The following is a 19475-nucleotide window of genomic DNA, read 5'->3' as shown; positions in this document are numbered from 1 at the left end:
ACCGAGACACGAGCAGATTAAGACTATCCGGTCATAAAGATATAATAAGTTTATATATATATATATGTATATATATATATATAAAACAGCATGAATGCTGTACCGTACGTCAAGACAGTGACATAACATGACAGGTTGGAGCCTTTGAAAGCAGAAGATTTAGTAGTACCTGCCGAACATCATGGAAACAAAGTACCGAAGAATAGATATTTACTGTTTCATTTGAAATTTTCATTATAACAGTTTTTTTTTTTAAACAATAATCTGTCAGTTTTGGTTATCTTAAATACTCTTCAACTCGATACTAAGTCTAGCTTCTTATATACACCGTTGATTAAGTCTGTCTGTGTGTACTAACGTGTAATGTAAAACCAATTAAATCATTTAACAACTATTAATATTAAAAATATCCTAATAGGTGACAGTTGTATCTTATGAGCAGAGGTAGTTTGTAATTTCTAATAGCAAGATATGATTATAATGATTATGATGCATTCTCTTTAAAAATGTTTTGGTAATAGTATACATGAGAACCCCCTGTGCGCGAGGATACTTCATATTATATATTTATACGTTACCAAATTAAATCACTGAGTTGTCTTCATTATATGTGCTTAACATTCTATTTTTACTTTCTAGAATAAATTTTGTTGATTTCGATTCGAAAAATGTTAAATATTTTTAAATTTATATCATGATGCAGACCAAAATCCTTGTTGCATATAATGTAATGCGCTATAGCATATAAAGTACAAGGGCAAATAGGTACGTTCTTTTTTATTTTCGTATCAGTGGATAAGTAAATGAAAGTGGGTTTGTTACCCCCTTTCTAAGTTCGTAGATACTCAATGAATAATCCCTAAAAGTATGAGCGTCCAGCTTCTTCTGGAACTCAGACGGTCTTACGTATACTATATCCAATGTTTTACTCCAGTGCTTCAAATAGTCTTATTTTAATTGCTCGTAGGTTAAGACATTACAAGACCATTTGTGTAAAGAAACAGTAAGCAGTCTTTTTGTGGTGGCATCCGTAGTCTTTACTTGTCTCTGTTGGTGAAAGTAAATATTTTTTTGAACTGATTATGACTTCCAGATTTTTCAGCTGCATCAGCTGTTATAATCCAGAAACAAATTAAGGTATTTTTTTAACCAATGAATCTATAAAATAAACGATCATTACACTATGTTTATCAACGAAGTTGTTAAGCTTTCGGCGTTTTTACATGTTAAAATATTTGTTCCTCATGTAGATGAACATATTAATCATGAAAATTTTGAAATTAAACTCTCACAAGGACTTACCTTGAGAAAACTTTGCTGGTTTCAGAGTTACGCTTCAGTAGTAAAATGTCATGCTACCTCTTGAATATACTGCTGATATAATTATTCCTACGTGAAGAAGGGTAATATCTTCAGCTGCAGACCTAGTTCCCTGTCACCTACAACAATGAGGTCTGTTGTAAGTAACTCTTTTGTATTGTTGTAATTTTAATGTAAATATTTACGTATGAATAAGAAGGATAATAATAAAAAAAAGGAAAGTGAAGCTTATGTACTTAATTGTTAACGGAAATACTAAGAGATGGCCATAAATTTTTGAAAAAATAAAAAATAAATATACTTTAAAAAATAACTAACAAAATAAAAAATCGGACTAAAAATCAAAAAAATGATTTTGTTCCCAAGAAAATTACTTTTAAAAAGCTGGTTATTTATGCATGGTTAATAAGAAAAACAAGGGAGAGTTCTCTACGTAATTACTTGATGCTACATTATACTATTATAATACCTCATTCTTTCATATTATTGATATAAACTAAGGTATACTTATGCATAATATTACATGAAAATTGAACATTTTATAAATTGATCGTGCATGAATGTCTTATCCATGTGTTCCCTTTTAATAATGCATAAATAGATTTCTTTTATAAGGAAATTTTCTTGAGAGCAGAATTATTATTATTATTATTATTATAGTTTTAGTACTGCACGAGTGACCTGACTGTGTTTTTCTGTGGAAAATTATGTGCGTCGGATCTCACTTTAAGCTGAACGTCCATGTCTGATATAGCTTTCGGTTCTAAACGGTCCAAATCAACCAACCAATCAACGCACCTGGTCACTAATATTTGTGTGAACAGAAGCTCACTCAACAATGCCAATTGGTGGAAACTGTGATTGGTTAGTTTGATGTTTCCACCTCCTTTTACTTTTTACTCAATAATTTTCGCCTAACTGTATACTGCACTGAAGCGAAAGTAATGTGATACCGCACACATTCGGTGATCCTTGTTTAATTAATATTGAAATAAAATGTGGGGAAGGAACCAAAAAAGTTTTAAAACCTAAAAATGTGATGACATTGAAAAGTAGTTCATAAAGCTGCTTGCATTGAAAAAGAAAGTGATAAAAAAAAAAAAAAAAAACGGTGTAACCGAAACACAGTTAGGAGTGTTTACTTAATGTTTTCTTTGGAAATTAACCCATTTTGGGCATTTTAATAAAAAAGAAAACATGCAGTACCTAAAATTCCTAGATCTAGATATATATCACCCTTCTATCATTTATACTACTTACAATGAGTAATTCGATTTAAGTATTGTACAGGGTGGACCAAAAGTGGGTGTACAGTCCTCCACTTATCAAATATGGCATTTCAGATTAACATAATGAGTTGATTTACTTCGGTCTGTTCCAAGCGTAAGTTATCAGTGAAAAGAAATTAAGAAATAAATAATAAAGAAACTAAGCTAATATCTGTATGGATAACAATAAGTAAATGATATAAAATTCCGTGAGTAAATCAGTATGGGACTGTATACTGAAACAACACAATGAATTCGAAAATTTGTTGTGAATCTCTTGAATTGAGTCTCGGAGTTCTCTTTCATATATAACTTATGATAAAGCCTTATATTTATGTCATTACCTTCAATGTATAAGTTTTAGCTTAATCTTGTAGGTGTACCTGGAAATTTTTAATTATACCTCCCATGTATTATTAATTGAACATTTGAGAATTGAGTAATTATGTAATATTAAAGTTAATTTCGATATCAATGCTGTATGCGAAAAAAAAAATACTACGGAATTCTCCCTCCAAAGTGTATGCAAACATCTCGGAATCTGCTCGAACGGAGCTCAACCAAAACAAATGAGTCGTGCCTTCTTAGCGTCAGCTATTACAGGAATCTGCAAACTACAAAAGCGGGCGGAAGTTTGATCACAAAAATCTCTCTCGGGGGTTCGGTAATAGCCTCCAAGGGACTATTTCAACCATCCGCTGTATCTTTCATGTGTTACAACGTAGGAAACGGGAAATCCGTCTTTATTAAAGGGGAACATAATACCTTGTACGTTAATATGGGAAAAATCTAAAGTTTATTTCTAAGTACTTTCAATTTATATTTCGGAGAATTTTCATATCTGAATATGACAACGGCTTGGAATATTTTTCATCATTTTCACTTTTAACTGACTGCAGAAATGATTCTTGCATTGATTCTTCCATTAACACATTTCATGTTTGTGTAACGCAGGGTCTACCCACGGGTGAAGGGAGGCTCAACATGCATTTGTACACCTTTTTTAAAAATATATAAAAATAAAACTATACTTGTTTAACAGGGAAATGATTGGTGTAGCATGAAAATTTGATTTTGCTCTTCATATGTAGATACTCTTTCTCTTATAAAAGAACAACCTAGTTCTATAATTTTATTTCTGAAAATATAGGTGGAAGTGTTTTACAATTACTTATCGGGTACAGAATAATACCCGTTCAATACTACATACATGAAGAGACTTGTAATATTGGATTTCCCTCTCCCCCAACAAAAATTTCTGGGTGTGCGCCTGGTGTAACTACACAATAGTTAATTAATAAATATTTGGCCATGAGTACTATGAATATATTAATAGTAACTGAACAAGAACAAAAGAAAAAGTTATTATTAAGTTTCCAATATTTATTTATTTATTTATTTATTTATTTATTGAAATAGAACACAACAAACATTCTAATTGACGTAATCACGAAATATCATGGCATTGGCCCTCACAAGGTACAAAATCTTTTGTCATTAATTAATGCAAAAATCAATAAAGCTATACTATTTTTCTTACAAATTAACATTAACAATGTCAATACTTAAAAAAAAATCGACCAAAAACACTGAAAATTACCTAGGTACAATAATGACATATAAACTTCATCTTTATGTACATTATGTTTTTGCTCTAATTTTACTCCGGTGGACAAAAATTTAAAACAATAATAATGAAAAATATATAATATTTCAATCACAAAATCTTTGGTAACAATCATATAATTAGTCACAACAATGTAAGGTAATTATTTCACCGGATACTCAACAAGTGTATAAAATTTTGAACAACTTAGTGTAAGCACATTTCTAGTGTTGTTGGCGAGACGTATTTTAACATCTGTGCCAGTATAGAACACCCCTTTGGAGGTGATCAAGATCAAGATCAAGAACACAAGTTTAATATCCAATTAAAGTGTTCATCTTTCAAAGCATAATATATTTACAATCTCATTTTTAAATCTTGTGAGGTTGTCAACCAGCTGCTCAGTCACATTATTTGTACTCTTTATCTTATAAAAATAATCTATTTTATCATTAATTTTCTGAAAATATAGGTGGAAGATTGTACAATTACTTATTGTCTTTTCGAGTACAGAATAATACTTGTTCAATAGTACATAGACGTAGGGCCTTGTAGTATGGACCCTCCCCCCAGAGCTTGGACCCCCCAAATAAAGCAAAAATTTCTGGGCATGTGCTTGTTGTCAGCATAAATGTCTATATTACTTCTTCCTTTTGGTGAGTTTATTGTAGATTACACTTATTCTCCATGTTAGTTATTTATTTACAAGAAAAGGACCTGTCAACGGGACTTCCTAATCAAACCTAGTCCATTCGATAAACATAAAAAAGATATGTTCATGCACAAAAAATTAGGTGCCATGGACAACGAAGTAAGTCCTTGGGGCCCATTGACCCTGTTAGTATAAAGAAAATCGTAGACTCGCAGTGAAATAGCTATTGCATCAACACTGCTCATTGGAAAGTCATAGTTTATAGTTCATTCTCTTCAGCATGCTTTCCAGAGGTGCAATGTATTGGGGGCCCCTGACGTACCTGAACAAGAAAAAGTGGGAGAATGTCGGGAAAATTCCCTCCAGAAATCCCTCCCATCAATTTTGGACCCCTCTGGAGTGGCCCCGGGTAAAAGCACACAATCAAAATGCATCTCAAAAAATAGTATAGGGGATAAGAAATGTGAATAGCAAGTTTTGTATTGGTAGACAGAATAGATATGAGGGAAACTTGTATACCAATACTTTTAAACTAGCAGGGCCAATGGGCCCCAGGGACTTACTCCGTTGTCCATAGCACCTATATTTTTTTGTGCATGAACATATCTTTGTTATGTTTATTGAATGGACTAGGTTTGATTAGGAAGTCCCGTTGACAGGTTCATGTTTTTTCCTTGTTAGCATATTCGTTCGTGCTTACGTACAATAAAAGAAATTATAATTTTCTAGTCGTGTTTCTCTAGTATGTACGATTATTTTAAAAACTCAAAAGCAGTTCACTATTGCCTAGTTTGTTATTTAACATACAATGGACTGTTTCTTTACCACTCCTTTTCCAAGACATAAGTCATTTTCGTTATCAGCTCGATATTACAAGAATCAGTAATGCTAACCCGTGGGAAAAAATCCCATTTAGTGAGATTTTTTTTACATTAATTATTCGCAATGATGTAAAGGGAATTTTTAATCGATATTGACAATTCGGAATTAGATAAAGGGAATTTTTATCGAAATTGACAATTCGGAATGAGATAAAGGGAATTTTCATCCAAATTGACAATTCGGAATGAGATAAAGGAAATTTTCGTCCAAATTGACAATTCGGAATGAGATAAAGGGAAGTTTCATCGAAATTGACAATTCGGAATGAGGTAAAGGGAATTTTCATCCAAATTGACAATTCGGAATGAGATAAAGGAAATTTTCGTCCAAATTGACAATTCGGAATGAGATAAAGGGAAGTTTCATCGAAATTGACAATTCGGAATGAGATAAAGGGAATTTTCATCGAAATTGACAATCTATATGGGATTTTTCACTATATTTATAATCCATGCCACAAAATTCTCTATGAACAATAAGCAGACATAAGCCATCAGTAAGCTTGTCAGTGATGTCAACCTTTAGTCTGAAGTTTTTTTCTTTGTTATCGGCGAAGTCCATGCAAGTGAGGAGTGACTTAATCATATGCGATTCTTAAAAATGAAGTTCCAAGAAACGAAAGTTGTTCTCTTGCATTTGAAGAAAGAATAAAACAATACAATGACCGAATGAAAGAAAGAAATAGTAAAATATGAAACAAGAAACAATTTATTTCCCAACGTTCCACGTAAAATGTATGGTGTCATTTGGGTCAGTGTGGCGTGATACAAGAGTGTCGTGGAGTTACTGTATTTTCGATAACATAACAAAATATACTTGTTCTCGACTAAGGAAAATAGTTATTCACGAAATATTCTATATACGTAGAAGATCGAAATTCACTGATAATTCATACTGAAGTTTCATTTCTATATTGTTTTATTTATGTTAATGGCAATAGCTATTGATTTCGTTCCATTCGTTTGGTAGACTTGCAACGTCTGGGACCTGGCGAAAAACGCTTTAACACAGTTTTGTGTTTAAAAAGAGCAAAAAGTAGTAATTAAATATAATTAGATGCATCGTCTATAATTTACATGCAAGAAGGGCTTCAGTCCACAACGAAAAACTTTTTTTTTTTTAACCATAGCAATGAGCATAAGAATACCTCATACTAATGTAATTGTAATGGAATTTTGTGTTTTCCTATACTAGTATAATTGTTACCTACACGAAAAAAAATGGTCCATTTTGGTTTTATAGTTTCAAAACTTCAATGTTTTTCCTTATTTTTCTCAAAGCTACGTTTGACTGAAGTCCTTTTTTTATTAGCTGATTTATTTTCAGTTTTGTGTTTTCCTTGAATCAATACACTGTAAATAAATCCGTGATTTGTGTGCTGTATATAATACGCAGTATTTTGTTTAACTGAGTATCATTACTGCAGCTATTGGCAAAGAAAGAAAAAGAGAGACAACAAAATGAAAATTTCTGATTTTGGGGAGTGAAATTTAAACCATTATACAGTTATTATAAAATGATGATTTTTGTTTTAACCGATTGTTTCGTTGTCCGACCAGGGTGTGGTCCCGTGGTGGTCGATTAACAGGGAGTCTATTATATTTTGTATAAGATTGGAGTGCTGCCCTTAGATGGTTCGGATGCATTGGATGGTTTGGGTTTCAATTTGAACTGTAGGTTCACGTCTCACATAGCCTCGGTACGAAAGAAAACTTAAACTTCAATCCAATCAAATAACCATAAGCAGCACGTTATGTAACGCTCCTCTTTGCTTAAAAGTCATTGTCTCAAAAATCCCTGTTCAATGTGCAATACTTTTGAGTTATATGAAAAGAACATGCTTGTTTGCTTGTTTGTTTGTTTGCTTGTATATGAGATAGCTCAGAAATTTGGACTGGAGATCTGAAATAATTTATTAAGAAACCTCAGTAATAAATCAAACTCTCTCTCTTTTTTTTTTTTTTTTTTTTGTAATTTTCATAAAAATCTTTGCTATATCAGCTGTCTTTACCACTCATTGAAGATCTTTACCGAGTAATAATAATAATACACAAAGTAAAGCGGTAATAACATAGAACTAAAATAAACTGGGAAAAACATCATAAATGTTTCTTCTGATTGCAAAGAAATAGAAAAGCCATTAAAAGCTAGGAGAAGGTTGTGTCGCTTCTCTGTCCAGCCTCAGGGCACATTGAAGGCTTGTCTCGGTCTTTGATGTTCGGGAATTCAGAGAAATATGATTCGTCATGAGCTTTGAATAATCCATTTCCTTTTTGGTTCCAATATTTCACAAATGCTCTGCTTTTTTTCTTTTTCAAGGAATTTATGTCATGACAATCAGGCTATATTGAGAACGAACTACAGTTATACATTAAAAAAAAAGAAAAGAAAAGAAAAAACTACATTTCGGCAAGGAATTTTATTATATAGCCTCGATGGAAAGAAAACCTCCACTTACGTCGCTATCCTATTTTTCTTCTACGGATGGATACTCGTGTGTGAATTGCGAATTATGAAACAAAATTTCAGCAAGTGCTTCTGCGAATTGGGTAGATCTTAAACACTAACTTCTGCTCCGGTTTTCCGAAACCATATCTTGTATCGCAGCATCTCCTTCAGAAAACGCCTGTTTTATGCATATTCACATTCTAAAAACGTCTGTTTTATGTACATTCACATTCTAAAAACGTCTGTTTTATGTATATAAACATTCTAGAAACGTCTGTTTTATGTATATTCACATTCTAAAAACGCTGTTTTATGTATATTCACATTCTTCTTCCACCACCACGGTACTAGATAAGCATTTGAGCTCATGAAATCTTTTAGAAAATCATAGGTACAGCTCTGTTAAATACTGTCCCCGTCTCTTACTGGAGTGCTTATGGCAACCTTGGATGACGTATTGTTTTGTAGACTTCCAAGCTATGCAATGCATAAGTACGTAAAGTGTTGTAGAATATCTATGTTCGTGCGTACAAGTACGTACGTCTGTTTACATAGGCATAAAAGCAAGATCGCTAACAGATTGCGAGAAGCGTGCTTTTGGGATCGATTTAGTATCCCAAAGATAAGCAACATCTCCTCTCTTAATCCTTTATTCAAACCGGAAGTGGTTGAAATCCATAATTTCCGGTTTCAGTGTTAATTACCGTACAACAAAAACGATCATAGATAGCAAGAGGTTGTTTCCCGGAATCGATTTAGCCTTGAAAGTATTCTATCTCTACCTTTATCTCTCTACTGAAACCGGAAATAGTAGAAATCCATTATAACTTCCGGTTTCAAGATTGAACTCCATAGAACCAAAGCATTGAGTGATACTGAGAATATTTTATATGGATTTCGTGTCCCAAGAATAAGTTTTATTTCTATTGGCATCACGTTATTGAAACCAGAAACTTGTACAGTTTGATCACAATAGTGGAAAAACCGGTAAAAGATAGGAAGAAGCAGTTTTATTTTTGCATGGTTTCAGTATCACAAAAATAAATTTATCTGGTTTCAATATATCTTGAATTCTCTATTCTCACTGTAAGTAGTAGAGATCCAGACTGCCATTTTCGGTTTCAATTTTGATCTTCCTAGATCCATAAGGACTGGATTCAGGATAGCATAAATAGATTTCGTATCTTGTACTGAAACTGAAAGTAATAAAATACTAGTGTAACTTCTGGTTCCAATAAATGTTCTTATCCAATAATAATTGAAGAACAGATTTCACCTTTAACGTTATCAATTCATTACTACCGGAAGTTACAAATCTCGACTTTATACAGGGTGACCCAATTAAACCTACCACACTTTAATGATTAATAAAACAATAAGTATTGCAGGTAGACACTTGTTTATTCAAAAATATAAAATGATATTGTAAACAATTTGTGATTATTCTGTTCTATTATGTGTTGAAATTACACAGCAATATTGGCAATACAATTACTGTAAATAACATCCAATAAAAGTATCCATTGCTTGATCGGTTGTAGTGCTTTCTGTGGAGAAGCAAAGGAAGTAAGAATCATTGCTTCCGCTTACTTCTCCTGCCGTTTTCACTCATCATAATGGTTTAGCCAAGAGCTCATCGCGCATGCGCAGTCGAAAGGGAGAAGTTAAATTTATACTGAAGTGCCACCACCTGATCATGACGTAATGACACTTGGTATTATCATGGCTGCATGTCGGCTGTGAAGGGAAGGGTGTTTTCCTGTGAATTGTGATAAAGGTGGAATAAAGGGAGCCCTGTTTGGCTTCTAACCCACTTCGCTCGCTCAGCTATGTTTCATAGCGTAAATAAATCACTTTTCTTATCAATAAAGATATGAGTGCAAAGTGGACTAATATCACGTGACATTACGTCATGATCGGATGGTGTAACTTCAATGTAATTTTATCCAGTCGAAATGTATTTAAAAACAAAAGTTCTGTGATTACGGTACAAAAAACTTTCGGCTTAAAGTTTGCTATTCCATGTAGTGAAAATGTTCCTGATCGGAAAACTATATTGCACTGGGTCGAGAACTTCCGAACAACAGGCTTACTGTTGGAGTATCGAGGCCGTGAAACAGTCTGTTTAACAGTCCTCAGAACGTTCTGGAAAGAAGCATGCTGCAGCTAATTTATTTATTTATTTATTTTATTTTTATTTTAAGGAGAGTGCAAGGACAGAACAAAGTAATTACAAACTGTTTTCAGAATCATTTTATGTTTCTCAGTAAATAATTTTCTAACTGCAATACTTTTTATTTTATTTTATTAGCCTTTAAAATATGGAAGGTTGACTCACCCTGTATTTCAATATTGGATTCGCATAGTTTGAAAGTCTACCATAGTTTCACAGTGTGCAACGAAACTCTCTTGTTCTTTGAAGTAGAATTACTTTCACGTGGCTACCACCTAGCTATGCCAACGGCAACTTAAAGCACTATATCCACCAGTGAAAGAGAAGAGAAGAGTAAAACAGTTCACTATAATTAGTATGCGTTTCAGAAAGAGTTATAAACAAAAAAAAAAAAAAAAAGTTTTTCACACTTTCATTTTGATGCACTGTAATAGCTCCTTTTATATATAGCTAGTTGGTAATACTTTCCATCAGAGCAAAGATCTGTGTGTTGATATATTTCTTTATGGAAATTCATTGCAAAAACACGATGTTGCTGCTGAGAAACTCCACCCTTCAATCTCTCAATCTTGAGAGATTTAAAATCAAATAAATTGTTCTTTCATATTACAATGTTGCTTGCGTGTAGTAGGTTAACGAGTGTTTACCAGTCTTACAGCATTAGTATACAATGATAACAAACTAAGTAGAACAACCATGTTCACGTTAGCGTCTTTTATTGAACATTTTATAATTAATCACTTCAGCGTCCATTAATAATTGTGCGCAGCTCCCCCGTGCATAAACGGTTAGCGTACGAACCTTTCGCGTGGGAGACCTGGGTTCGACTCTCGGCGGGAGCTCATGTGGCTCAGATTTCCACGCTAAGGTGTAGGTCTATCTCTCATATAGCCTCACTGCTGAAAGATAATCTATATTCAAATCAACTAATATTGTGTGAATATTAAGTCTTACTATGCATACAGTACATATATGGGGATCAATCAATATGCGAAAACTGTCACGATGCATCTGTCTAGTAATGAAGGATGTTATAAAATAGAGGATCTGCCCATATGTATCTTCAGTAGAGATGCAAAAAAGCCGGCTTTTTTGAATCGATGTTTTTTTTCACATAAAAGCCGGCTTTTTTGGGGAAAAAACGAGAATTTTGGAAATTTTGGCTTTTTTCAACTTCATGATTTTTCTATCTAAATAGCTTTCTTATAGTATATTCTATAGTTAGATAAAAATTCCATGACCTGAATGTGATATTTCGCTCTGAAATTCACCATCAAGATGGATGAAGCACATGTTTTACGAATTAAAGCTAACATGAAGAATGTAGTATTTGAGGGTAATTTTAGAGGCTATTTAACTTTATTTTAACTTTTGAGTTATCGACATCTTTTTTCTTCTCTAGTTTGTCATCCGTGTTTCATTTCTAAGAGCTTTTAGTACTCTAGCTTCTAGCGCAAAAGTTAAACTTGCCCGTTTTTCTATTTATCCGTCAAAGCGTGCGTTTTTCAATATATCCGTCAAACCGTACTTCCACATTTCTGTTATACTGTAGCTGTGAAGTGATTTAGCAATAATTTTCCGGACACAACCTTGAATACCAATTTATACAAATAATCAGTAGCGGATTTAGAAAAGTTCTTTAGGAGGGTTTTTTCTGATTGTTTCGTTTCCTAAAAAGTCCTAATTTTATTTGGGAAGTGCTTGAAGTTTATGAGTACAGGCATAACTAATATTTCGTTTCGTTTATATGTTTAGCAATAATCTTCCGGATACAACTTTAAAAATCATTTTATACTGAGAATCAGTGGCGGATTTAGAAAAGTATTTTGGGAAGGGTTTCTTACTAATGTTTAGTTTTTTTAAACATTCGTAATTTTTATTTGACGGGAGCTTAAAGTTTATGAGTAAAGGCATAAATAATAGATATTTCGTTTGTTGCAGACATTCCGTAACTTTGGGGAACGGGCTTCAGTCCGAAAGACCGCCCCCCTAACCTTCGCAAAACCGTCACTGCTGGTAATTAGTAATAATAACGATTTAAAAACAATAAAAAAGGAAGTCGCCCAACTCACAGTACACGCACTATTTCTACATTCACAGATGGAATGAAGAAAAGCTTTGTCAGAATGGTCGAATGCTGGTTGAATCCCGGACTTCCCGATAGAAGCGCAAAAGCTAATCACTCAGTCATGTTTGTTGTGCAGTTGTATTTAGCTTAACTTAAATATATTCCGTAGTCTTTTTTTTTTTTTGGGGGGGGGGGGAGTTCCGTAATGATATGTTGAATCCCTCTTGTTAAAAATTCAGAAAACTTGAGGATTGGGTAAACTGTGATGGTGGTTCTATAAAACTTAACTGTAGAATTTCTAGAATATACAGAACCAAAAGCTCTAGATGTGCAGCCTTTAAGTGTATCATATAAATCTAAGTATTTCTCTTATGTTTTATTTTAATTTTATTTTGTTTCAAAAAGAGGGTATGGAATATTTTGAAGTAAAAATACTACATACTATTTTGCTAGTTATTTGTGTATTCTTTAAAAAGAAGTGTTTACTTTTAGGGTTGGCTGATTTACACCAACTTTTTTTTTTTAATAACTGGTTTAAACCACAAAAATAAAAAGAAGGAAAAATGCGAATCGTGTGAACTTCATGGTAACGTTTCCAGATATCAAACCACCTGCAATAGTTTTATTTCCCTTTCACCTTTTAATCAAGGTGTCCCATGTTCAATTCTCGGTCGAACCACAATCCTTCTTTCATGCGTAACCCAAGTAGCGGTTCGGATGTCAGTTTAAGCGAAAGTCTTCTCCTTGATAACCTCGGTATTTCGTAAGGATGTTAAGCCTAAATATACGAAACAAACCAAATTGTATATTTCTACATGCCTAAATGCGTGTTGTTTTATAAAGAAGCCAATATTGCTTAAATATATTGATAGAAATTGGCAAAATTTATCGATTGCCTACGTAGCTTCCAACATTAGCTTGGATTGGACTTTCAATGATATCTACGTACCGGTACTAAATTTGTAATTTAATACCTCAGTTTTAGCGTACTGATTATGGTACGTTGACCTTTAAATTTTACATGCAAAGCAATAACAGGATTTTCCCGTTATTGTCTTACATTTCAAGTAATGACGGGATTTTCCCAATGGCTAGGGCGGGAGATTCTCAACTTAAGAACTTTACTGACCGCACTTCTTTAAGCTTATGGGAGTTCTTCCGGCATAACCCCGCTGTTGCATAATAACATCAAGGCGAAACAAACTTAGGCTGTTTCTGTGAATATGTAATATAAATACATAAAGCAAAAAATCTAAGTCAAAAAAGCCTGGTTTAAACCAAAAAAGCCTGGTTTAAACATCCCCAAAAAACGGGTTTTTGGCATATCCAAAAACAACCACGGTTCTTGCCAACTCTGCTTACTTTTGTATATAGGAGGTTAAAAAATTCTTATTATATACATTGGTTAATCCTGTGGAATTCATAATGTAAATATGTTGAAGAAAAATTGTTTGAAATATTTTTTCGAAATTCATAGTTTATTTTCGATTTTTTATATTGTTATGAGCATCAACCACTAATTAAATGATTTTTTGTGTTATAGAGAAGCGATACAAAGTCTGTTTTATCAATTTAAAGCAGTATTTTGAAAAAAGCCCAAAATTTCCGAAGCAAAAAAGCAAAGCAGAAAAAACCGAGTTTTTTTCCAAAAAAGCCGTTTTTTTTCGAGCCCTTGCATCTCTAATCTTCAGCCTATTAAATGAATGAAGCCAAAAAAACCGAGCATCGGCACGTCTGATTGGTTTCTCTCGTTTACGCCATCGTCTGATTGGCTTATTCCGCCAGGATTGTTGGCTCAAAACATTGCGATCTTATTGGCCAGAGTGGGCAGAGTAGGGGTGGTGAAACTGTGACGTATGGCTTCAAGATTTTGTTGTAAGGGCAGATCCTCTATTTTATAAGATCCTTGCTAGTAATCCACACTAATTTGTATATAAAAACGAGCTTTTACTTTCATATATTTGCAAATTGTGTGAGGCACCGTGCTGAGTAAACATTAACGACTATTTAAAGCACATGTAGAGCTTATGCGAATGTTACTAGGTTCACGGCTAAGTAATACAAATGCAATGATTGGTCAACAATTATTTTGTTTCGATGCATACCTTTCTAGACTTTCAAACTATACTCGTATGCGTAGGTGTCGGAAGTCCTATAGAACAGCTATGTCCGTCCGTCCGTCTATCTGACAGGTGCCCAGAGTGTTCACCAGAATGTTCAATTCCGGTTCAAATAAACCGTTTCCGGTTTCAACGTTGATCGCCATAAAACAAAAACGGTACTCAATAACGACAGTTGATTTCTCGGAACAAATTCCGCTTCTCAGTGACACGTACCATTTCCATCGGTAACACTCTATTAAAACCGGAAGTGGTAGAAATTTAGTAGAAAATCCGGTTCAGTATTCATTCTTATAGAGCAAACTCTGTAAAACATATCGAAAAGCGGTTTATTGGCATCGATTAAGCATCTCTAGAATAAGTTCTATTTCATCCGTTAACCCACTATTCAAACTAAAAGTAGTAGAAATGAACCATTTTGAGTTTGAACGTTTGTCGCCAAAGAAAAAGAACGGTAATAGATAGCCACAAGGTGTTTTCTGGAATCGATCCCTCGTCTCAAAAGAAGATACGATTTTCAGTCGTATTACTGTATAAAAAGTGGAATTGTTAAAATGTATTAGGAATCCTGGTTTTAATACTGATCACCACAGAGCGAAAACAGTGAGTAATTGCTTTCTGACACCTATTGAGTTGGGGGGGGGGATACGGTGGTCCAGAGGTAGAGCGCTTACTTCTGGTGTGTGGTGTCCCGACCAAGTAATTTTGTGGTGGACATCGTGTCTATGGGTTTTCTCGGTGTACTCTTGTTTCCTCCCACTTTTTCATTTCACCAATTCTTTCATCATCATTCACTTGCCTTTTATCATCGTCTCTCTGAGCCTAAAATGCATAATCGTGGGACGTTAAACTGAAATATTTCATTCCATTTCATTTTTATTCATTTTCATGTATTTAGTTCCCCAAGGATAAGTTTTATCTCCACTCTTATCCAGCTATTGAATCCGGAAATGATGGAAAAGTATGATTCCCAGTTTCAGCACCTATCGTTATCCTTAAAATGGGTAACAAATAACGAGAAAAAGCTTGTGTATGCATTACCGCAACGTATGCATTACCTCTTTGAATTTACTCTTCTATTACAAGTAGAAATGGTAGAAATATACTAGTATTACTTTCGGTTTTAACGTTCATTCCGACAAAGCAAAACAGTAATAATAAGAGGTGACAAATTAATCCGATTAATCAGTTTTGTCTTAATTCAAATGCTTGGTATTTAACATGTCTAATAGAAATGAAATGAAACATTTGAGTTTTACGTCTCACGGTTATGCCGGCTATGCTAAAGGAGACGGTGATGATGAGAAATGAATGAAATGGTGGAATGAAGAAAGTGGGAGGAAACAGGAGAACCTCGAGGAAACCCACGCACACGGTGTTTGTCCACCACAAGGTTCACTTGGCGGGAGCTGGAATCGAACTCGGAACCCCATGCATCAGAGGTGAACGCTCTACCACTGACCCTACATGTCCAATACAGTGTACTGGAAGAAATTATTTAAAAATACAGTTGCTCGTTTAGTATATAAAAATAAAGAAAATAGTCTGTAACATACCAAAACTAACGTGTCAACGGATCAATAACGGTTTTATCTTCATTCGGATGCATTGCATACTCTGTTTGTAAAAGTGAATATTAGACTGACAGCAAACAATAGAGTTATATGTACTACTTATATATTCATTTAGGCACCCCATATTTGTTCAGCCTACTTTCTCAATTTTCATTCCCTAAAGGAAAGCATAACCTCCTAACAAGCAGTTAGTCTTCTAGTACTCAATTATAAATTAAAACTGTATGGTACAGAAATTGTCCAACGAACTTGACACGATCAATCTGGATTCATAAAGCTCTGTATCCTAATAAAACTCCAACTGGCCAAAGCAGTATATACAGTATGGTGCTAAATTCGTTGTACAAAAACAGGAGTGATTCCTGAGAGTAAAATAAACAAAAAAGTTCCAATAAACATAGGGCGAAAACCCCATTGTTTATGTGTTATAGGCTGCCGAAATCATGAAAAAATGAATTCTAAAGGTCCATAGCTCCAAAACTATGGGACCTACTGTAGTCGGGTCAAGACTTCACTTAGGAACTAGTATGTGCTGTATCCAAAAATACATGTTTTAGAATCCTAAGGTACTCAACCAACAATTTTTAAAGAGGGAGTTTGACTACGGGTCTATGACATAAAGTACTCTCCAACTACCTCCATAAAAATTGTTGGTTGAGTACCTTAGGATTCTAAAACATGTATTTTTGGATACAGCACATACTAGTTCCTAAGTGAAGTCTTGACCCGATTATAGTAGATTCCATAGTTTTGGAGTTGTGGACCTTTAGAATTAATTTCTTCATGATTTCGGCAGCCTATAACACGTAAACGATGGGGTTTTCGCCCTATGTTTATTGGAACTTTTTTTTTTTTTTTTACCCTCAGGAATCACTCCTCTGCGTTTGTACAACGAATTTAGCGCCATACTGTATATAATCTTAAAATATATATACTGTTTTGGTCAGTTCGAGTTTTATTAGCAATCTTGAATTTTCCAAAGCTACAACGAATAATTTACTCTGTATTCTATGTGCGGAAAGCAGTATTGAAACAATTGCGCTTCTGAAACCTTTTTCACAAGTGCTTTATAGTACAAAAGTACTAGGTATGCAATAATTACAAATTTGAAGCGAAGTGATCGACCTGCATTGATTATTCATAGACTTTTTTTTAGCTCATCAATTGTTTTCGTAAAAGTACAAGACATGCAAAGAGTTGAATTTGACATATCATCGAAACGCGTAATGGCTTTCAAAAATTGTGTTTGCAGAACAAAACGAAAAAAAGGCTTCACCCAATTTCTAATGCTGAAAATTCTATTTTTCACTGTTCACAATGAGAATTCGCGCACCAAATGCTTTTCTTCCAATGTTAATTCTATGGACATCCCATTTTTCGGTGATTATTCCTCTACAGCTCTCCGAGCGCTCTCGAACCGCCATGTCGAGCTTCTCCTCGGCTAAGCGCTTAGCGTACGCGCCTTTCTCGAGGGGGACCCGGGTTTGATTCCCTTCGGGAGCTCATGTGGTTCGGATTCCACGTTAATCAGTAGGTCCACGTCTTATATAGCCTCGCTGCTGAACGGGACGTTAAACTCAAACTCAACTCAACTCGAATCGCCATGTCAAATTTGGTTAAGAGAGATTCAAGCATTTCGAAGGAGTATCTCGACAAACGAACGCCTAAGTTGGGTATAGAGGAGCCTAGCTCCAATCAGCGTGTACTTCTTTATAGCCAAGTAACTATCCCACAGGCATCTATCTAATGGTAATGAGTTTGTAGCGCCCCAGAGGGCCCAATCCCTGGCAGGCTACAGCTAAGTTTGATTGCTCAGTACCGGAGCACTGAGATGATAAGTATATGGTAGGGGTCGCCACCTGTGATCAACCTATAACACAGGAGAAGAATAAAGCAAGATGCTAACACAGGAATAAACTGCGCTAAAGTAATACGATAATAACAAAACAGGGAAAAGAGAAAAAAAAAACTTTAGTACAACGGCAAACGAATCCAACATGTGCGAGACTGCCCCCTGCACACTCTACGAGTGCACAGAAAACAGCCCTTCCCTTGTGCTGTGATTTCCTCACCTATGCGTATCTCATGAGAATTCAGAAGCTGAAAGAAGAGACAGTAGTGTTGATCTCACAAATATAACACTTATGGTAGGGTGTTGCAACATTTATTTAACTGAAAGAATTTTCACAATTTAAGAGTAATCGATCTTGCTAAATATGACAACAAAATTATACTGAGATTACGATTGCGACTGATTTTTGAGAACTCTTTGCAATGTTATACTTCGTAACTTATTCAGGTACATAACTGAATAAACTTACACCCACAATATAACTACACCTTAGTTGAAAGTAATGATACGTGATTAAACACACACATCAAAAATATTGGAAAAATATATATATATAATAAAATGACATAATGAGTAATTTACTATGACCTTAACAGATAATAGGATAAATGGCTCGAGCAAAATATAGACTTACTTACCACGACTAGTCGGGTTTACACCAATTATGTAATACTTAAAAATGCAACATGACATACTTATGAGTAACTACCATGGCAATAATGAACCCCAAAGAAACATCATGCTAGATAGAGTTTCATTACTTCGCATATAAACATGAAACAAATGACTTGTCCTGACTGAATGAGGACATAAAAGTGGGCTAAGGATGGACAAATTAGACAAATGTAGTTGTGAAACATTATAAATAGACCGGACAACGAGTTGCTAAAAACCAAGCCTCGGTCAAGATGCTAGGTAGAAATGAACGTCATAATTACGTAGACATAATGATCTGATTAACAATAACCCATGTAATCGTCATGTAGTGGCGCACTCGGACAGAAATTAAAAGGGAAAGACCATAAAGTGATCAATATGAACTGACAAAAGTTAATTCCATGGTGACCTTAACATAGCAAACCAAAAGGACAACATTCCTGATCAACTTGTGCTAGATGGCCAAGTGCCTCTTAAATACGGAAAACGTATTCATGTTTCAGACAGTGATAAACTCAATGAATAGCGGTTAACTAGACATTCATGTAGCTAGTGGTATTCCTATGACATACTTCAGCATTGATAAGTGCTAATAGACATTTGTAGAAAATACATTCTTAAGACGTGCATCAGCAAATCCACATAAGGGTGCTATGCAAACACGATTCCGTGAATCAGCAATAGTAAAGATAATTCTGTACAAAGCAGAATTATGGTTAGCCTGCTACGAAGGCGGGCACTCATAACACAGGGTACTTACCCCTTTGACAGGTATTAAACAAGCAGAAATTATTATACCTTTCACAAATGCACTTTCTCGTATTAACGGAACACATTCCTATAGGAAAATAAGTG

General features: G+C 34.4%; 1 protein-coding gene and 1 long non-coding RNA gene across 5 annotated transcripts in view; one reads left to right on the top strand and one right to left on the bottom strand.

The window, feature by feature from the left end:
* LOC145690064 (uncharacterized) overlaps positions 1-19475 on the top strand; it is a 1134032-nt gene that overhangs the window by 287363 nt on the left and 827194 nt on the right. The window lies entirely within an intron of this gene.
* LOC145690066 (uncharacterized) overlaps positions 1-19475 on the bottom strand; it is a 905981-nt gene that overhangs the window by 445191 nt on the left and 441315 nt on the right. For 2 of the 3 annotated variants that reach the window (XR_014132149.1, XR_014132150.1), the window contains one exon: positions 1303-1439. This is a non-coding gene — a long non-coding RNA (uncharacterized LOC145690066). Of the gene's footprint in view, positions 1-1302; positions 1440-9201; positions 9373-19475 lie in introns of those variants that run through there. The other variant, XR_014132163.1, reaches the window with a different exon arrangement.

This window comes from Thermobia domestica, chromosome 7 (assembly GCF_964235325.1).
Source record: "Thermobia domestica chromosome 7, izTheDome1.hap1.1, whole genome shotgun sequence".
Taxonomy (NCBI): Eukaryota; Metazoa; Arthropoda; class Insecta; order Zygentoma; family Lepismatidae; genus Thermobia; species Thermobia domestica.
This window is presented reverse-complemented; position numbering and strand designations above follow the sequence as displayed.